Source organism: Dipodomys merriami, unplaced genomic scaffold (assembly GCF_024711535.1).
Source record: "Dipodomys merriami isolate MVZ:Mamm:240054 unplaced genomic scaffold, mDipMer1.0.p SCAF_561, whole genome shotgun sequence".
NCBI lineage: Eukaryota > Metazoa > Chordata > Mammalia > Rodentia > Heteromyidae > Dipodomys > Dipodomys merriami.
The window spans coordinates 308233-314504 of record NW_027206137.1 but is presented as its reverse complement, the minus strand read 5'-3'; the positions used below and the strand labels follow the sequence as shown (position 1 = coordinate 314504).

The 6272-nt window shown below is 37.6% G+C and overlaps 1 long non-coding RNA gene across 2 annotated transcripts in view; it reads right to left on the bottom strand.

Annotated features, from left to right (window-relative positions):
- Window positions 1-4515: 4515 nt before the first annotated feature.
- LOC138812325 (uncharacterized) overlaps window positions 4516-6272 on the bottom strand; it is a 44341-nt gene continuing 42584 nt past the window's right edge. For both annotated transcript variants that reach the window (XR_011367584.1, XR_011367585.1), the window contains exon 4: window positions 4516-5162. This is a non-coding gene — a long non-coding RNA (uncharacterized lncRNA). The remainder of the gene's footprint in view (window positions 5163-6272) is intronic.

Here is a 6272-nt window from a genome sequence, read left to right as displayed (position 1 = left end):
TTCTAGTAGAGCATGGTAGGACTTTGAGGCATGTGGTAAGGTGGAAGTGATGTTTCTATGGAGCAGGATGTGGTAGCAGTTGACAAGCCTTATTAGGAGGGCTTTGTGTAAACAGGGAGAGAATCCAATGGACTAGACTAGTGAGGATGAGGTTTTCAGTAAACCCAGCCACAACTTTCAGACAGGGAGTACAGTTGGGTGGGTATTTCAGTATTGCAAGGCAGTACCAAACCTACTGTGGCTGGGTTTCCAGTAGGGCAAGGCAACCTTAAAAGAAGGGACTAGGGAGGGACAGGGATTTCCAATTGAGCCTGAAGAGGATTCCAGAGGGAAGCCAATTGGTGCAGTGGTTTCAGGTGGAGCAATTTGGGTGTTGAGAGATCGGATAGAGTGATGGGTGTTTTCTGATGGAGCAGGGCAGGGCTTGAAGCATTGGGGCAAGCTGGAGGTGGAGCTTTGGGAAGGAGTGGAAGGGTTTCAAGGGTACAGGATAATTATAGGCAGGACATCTGATAGAGCAGAGTGTGGATCCGAGGGAGGAGCCCAGAAGGCAGGTTTATCTGGGGAGCAAGGCAGGGCATAGAGGGAGTGGATGTGGGAGGTGGGGAGGCATGTGGTGGAGCAGGAGGAGTTTTCCAGGGAGGTGGTGAGCTGTGCGAGAAACTTCAGGTTTAGCAAGGCAGAGTTTCAAGAGCAGGTATAGGGAGGTGGAACGTTTTTGGAGTAGCATGGTAGGCTTTGTGGGAGGAGGTAGGTTCAGTATTGGGCTTTGAGAATAGGCTAGTAATAGAGGGGGTTTCTGATGAAACTGGGAGGAACTCTAGGAGGAAGCCTGGTTGGGGACAGGGTGTGAAAGGAAAAGAGCGGCTTGGAGGGACAATTATATGGGAGGGGCCAGACTGGGAGGGGCTAGGGTAGTTAGGGGTTGTATCCAGTGGATAAGGGAGGGATTCTTGGTGAACTAAGGCAGTACATAAAGGGAGGAGATAGTGATGTGGACTGGTTTCTGGTAGTGCCAAACAGACTTCTAGGAAGGGGTGGAGTGGAAGAGGGATTTCCCTGTAGCAGAGCAGGACTTTCAGGAAGGGGTCAGGTTGCAGTCAGGGCTTTGAGAATTCATAGAAGGACTACCAGAGAGTAGGTTAGTTAAGGGTGGGCTTTCTAAGGAAGAAGATGACTGGAAGGGCGTTTCCAGTGGATGAAGTCAAGTTTCCTGGGAGGGGAGGATAGGAAACTGGTAATGCATTGAAAGTGAAGAGAAGGGCTAGAAAAAAATAGTTAGTACTAATAAATGCAACATAAGACTACCATTTTCTGTCAGTGTAGAATTAAATTACTTTTATGTATGAGAGAGATACTGGATAAACTAACCAAGTAATTCCTTCCTAGTGAACTTTTTCTAATAAAACCACAGATCACATCAGGCTCAGGGGAACAAAGTAGATTAAGACATATGAAGCACTGGACTTGATTCCCCACCACCACCTTTGGAACACAAAAACTATAAACTGTCTCATTTAGTCATAATGGACACTCTATTGTCCTCAAATTATGAATTAATAGAATTTTTCCTCTGAATATTTTAGAAATACTAAAATCAATTAAATAGTAATGATTTAACTTTATGCTTCTATATTGAACCTAAACTAAAACTAAATACTTAGCAAAATATAAAATATACAGAATGTTCAATCTTCCAGCATTAATTTTAATCTAAAAGAATTTAAAACTAGAAAATTGTCATATGGTGAGATTGCAGTATGGTTTTCTTTTCAATCATCCAAATGGTGACTTGAGCAATTATCATTGGATGCACCAATACTTAAAACGTATCCAAGAATATAAAGCAGTAATATGCAGACCCTGAAGAAACTCAGAGGGCACCATAAAATGATTTTGGAATAAAATTAATGACTGCTTCCACTAGGAATTGATCTTCATGAGGCCCACAAATATTTTCCAGAAGAAAGGTCTATATTGAAAAATAATGTAAAGAAATCAGGCAAGCAGACCATGATGTAAACATTATCCAATGAACAACATCTACTGAGGCATGATTGAGACCCTTCATTTACCTAGGGTACAGTACTGAGTTATGTTCTTCCCTGAAGGCAAATAACAGGCAAAGCAGCGAAAATACAGTAATCATTATCAAGATATTAAATGTACAGAATGAACTCAATGAATGTATTGCTAGAAAGTAAAGATATATTTATGAAATAAAGACTAAATTTAATATTGCCAATATCAGGCCCTGTGCTCTGAGAGGGGTACAGGCCAAGTCACAAGGAGAATGGAGTGAAGTAAAATAGTATATATCAGTAGTTCCCAAATACAGTGATGAAAGCAACAGGGGAGAAAATCAACATGACCATCATAGGATTTACAACAATGAAAATCAAAGGAGAATTACAAAGGATGCCCTTGCATATTTGGCAGAACAGTGAACTCATATATGGTCAGAAAAGTGTCTGGCAGTAACTTCTAAAACATGTGGAGTGATTACAGGAAACTACCTGGTACCCACATAGTGCCACAAGAAGAGATGAACTTATGAATTACAGGATATTGAATAATCATAAAGGTCTTGCTTCAGTAGTACACAGATAAACTTTAATAAACTGTTGTGAAAAAACTAACACATTATAAACCAAGACAAGGAAAATTATATATATATATATATATATATATATATATATATATATATATGACTCTACTGTGTGAAACAATAGAATTCAAGAAATCAAATTAAGTAATGTACATACCAAGTAATAAAAGTAATGCAGAAGAATAGCATAATTAAGGTAATCTTTCAACAATACGTATTTTATTTGAAGAGTACTGTTTATGAATAATTTGCTTTCCTTACAGATTTTGAATGAACAAAAACAACAGCAAGAAACAAAACAAAACAAAAACACTTGATAATAAAGGTGGATGCCAGTATCCCATCAATATTCCTATATAAACAGGAGGCTAAGATTGAAAGATCAAGGTTCACAGCCTTTTGCAGTAGCAATCCATGAAACATTTATGTTCACTTGTGCAGACAAAGGCAGAGTGAAACCTTGCCTCAAGTAGTATAGCTTCAGTCATGAGTGAAAAAAACAAGCAAGAGTTTGAGGTTTGGAGTCTAATCTCATTACTACACACACACACACACACACACACACACACACACACACACACACACAGATTTGAGGCTTGGAGTCTCTCTTTACTACAGAGAATAGAGGGAGGGGGAAGGAGAGAGAGAAGGAAAGTAAGAGGGAGAGGGAGAGAGAGGCAGAGGGAGAGAAAGGGAATATTAAGCTTATAAAGTGAATCTATTCTATAAAAATATCATTTTCAAAATAATACATCTGTAAGAATACATGTGAGGATTTCTACAGTAGAGTCATGAGCCCTGGAAAGGGATAAGAGATCGAAAAGCCATCTCAAACAGCACTCAGAAGAATGAAAGCTATGCCCTGGAAGGGTCAAACAGTCAAGTGAAGACAGACACATAATTTTTTGCCTTAAATTTATTTAAGTTAGAGCTGTTAGGACACTAAAAGATTAAGGCCTTGGAGATAATATTGTTGTTTGTGTTACGGTTGATATGATTATTGCTCCCTTCTGCACCCTAACAGTAAGGGAGTTACATACACAGTGACAACTATGTATACAAACAATACCTCATGTTAGTGACTAGATTATGCCATAGTTTGTGCACATACCTGTAATCACTGACCAAAACCCTGTAATAAAATGAATATAAAGCATATTAAGAAGGATTTTGCGATCCAGAACAATGAGCCTTCTGATCCCCAGGTGTATTCTTTCCTATCCCTCTCTGTGATTTCTCAGTTCTTTGTCCAGGTATCCCATCATCTGTGCTGTTCTATTGTTGCAGTTAGTGACAGTACTGATATTCAGAACACCTCAAAACAAACTGTGGAAACACACTTTCCCAACTTTTCTTTTTCCAAAGAAGATCCTCAACAGTAATGATATGAACACCTCTAAACAAACTGTTGATACACTTTTTCCCAAAGAAGATACATAAAATTGTATGAGCATCTGGAAAGACACCAAAGCAGTCATCCTGTGATACACTAGCAAGGAAGTACATTTCTGGAGTATTGTTACTTCTGCTAATATAAGAGATGGATAAGTGTCCCTTTTATACAATTGGTATGTGGTTTTGCATAAATTTTCACAAACATATATACATTGTGAAATAATATGATTTATTTCATAGGTCACAAACTGACTGGAGTGAATGACCCTAAAGTCTTATCTCAGTTGCCTGAATCAGACTTAGATTAATCTGAATTGGTTAATTATTAATATTTCTCCATGAAACTCAACAACATAGAATGAAGTTTGAGGGTCGGGTCATCCCATACCTCTAAGGTTTTTATATGTATTAGAGTAATACACACCTACCCTGCTCACTGCTCACACTCATTGCACACAGAAGTGTTATAATGGTCTTCAGATCAGAAATATGCTAGAGCCTAAAGTAAAATGAGATGAGCTGTACATTCTCAACGCAAGAGGGAGGATCACCCCTGCAATTTTTCTCAGTGGAGAATACTTCCTATACCTTTTACTGACTTAGCTTCGACTCTGTACACTACCATTATTAGGGAGAGTCACACTGAATATGCAGCAACAATACTGCAGCAACCTTAGCTGCCTTTGAATTGTACCTCCAATGTTGAGACCAAGGTCAATCCTGCAATTTAATCACATATTTAATGACATCTGATCATTTCAAGCCCTGGTTTAAAATCCAGCTATCAATGCTCTTACCAGTGTGAAAGGTCTCACTCATTAGGTTTTTTGTTTATCTTCTTGTATTTCAGATACTGATTAGATGTTGGTTTTTGAGATCGAGCTTTTAGTTTGCATTTGATTTGTGGAGGTGATTCCAGGTGAACGGCATATATTGTAATGTAAATAATTTGATGTTTTGACATATGAATTTAATTTTGGCAATTGAGGAAGTGAATACACATCACTTACAAAAGTTTCTTTATATGTGTTAGTATGGCTTTATTGTGAACTTCCTTAAAAGCAGTCATAGTAGCACATATCCTTAATCCCATCTCTTCTGTCACTGAGACAAGGCTTGAAACGTCTAGATCATTTGTCACTTCATAGTGAGAACCTTTCTACAAAGAAGGGGGAGAGAATAGCAAAAAGAGCAAATTAACCTACCATCAGTTTTGTTATATATTCCTTACACTTTGTCATTAAGACCACCATAATAGTACTTTTTATTATTCCTTACAATGCTCTTTCCCTGTTCTGAGCTATCCTTTATGGGTCTAAAAGAAATTAGAAATATACTTCAGGAAAGTATTAAGCATATAATATGCAATGTTTGCCTAAATTGTCTTGTTATTGGAAAGACACTTGTATTTTTTTATTCTGGTAACAAAGATTATAAACTAAGTTACAATTGTATTCCAGATGGAACACAGACTAGAAACATGAAGGGCAGCACTAAAGAATGCTACTGGTACCACTAATATAGTAAATAAATTTAGGCAAACCTCCTTTAGAATAAAAGCCACAGGACAGCCCCAACATTACTTTCATTGTTTCATGTGAAGAATAGAATATTTTTTTTAGTAAAGACAAATTTTCACAGATATTACCATCAATTGGGTAAATATTTCTGAAGGCATTCAGAAAGGATGCTGTGACCATGGTGAGAGAAGCAGATTTATCTGGGACTTATTCAAAACACCATTCCAAGCACTGCACCTGCACTAGAGCAGTTTTAGTGCTCATGACAGTTCTGCAATTTAGGAAAGGAATTCAATATATCACTCAAAAAGACCTAGCCAACAAGGCCAAGCAAATTTCCCAAGTACCTAAGACTGACCATAATTCAAATCCAGTTTTCCACAAGGCATATCTGAGGCAATTTTGTAAATGTCACATTCATTACCTTTTAAGAACTATGGAGTAGATGAAGCCACATTATCTTCTTCATTATGGTTATAATGGCAACAAAATTGCTACAGAATATAAATATTTTTAAATGAAAAGGGTATGGGTAATGACTTGTATCAAATGATCTTTGTATCAAATAAAGATCGGTTTAATTTCTAGAGATATAGCTGAATGAACATCATACAGCTTTCAATGTTTGTGGAAGTAATTGGTGTAACAGTTTAAGGAGTAACAAATCCATGTCAACGACACCTATGCTTATGAACACAGGCTTTTATCATTAAGTACCTTGAATGCACATGGAATAGTTTGTTAGTGAT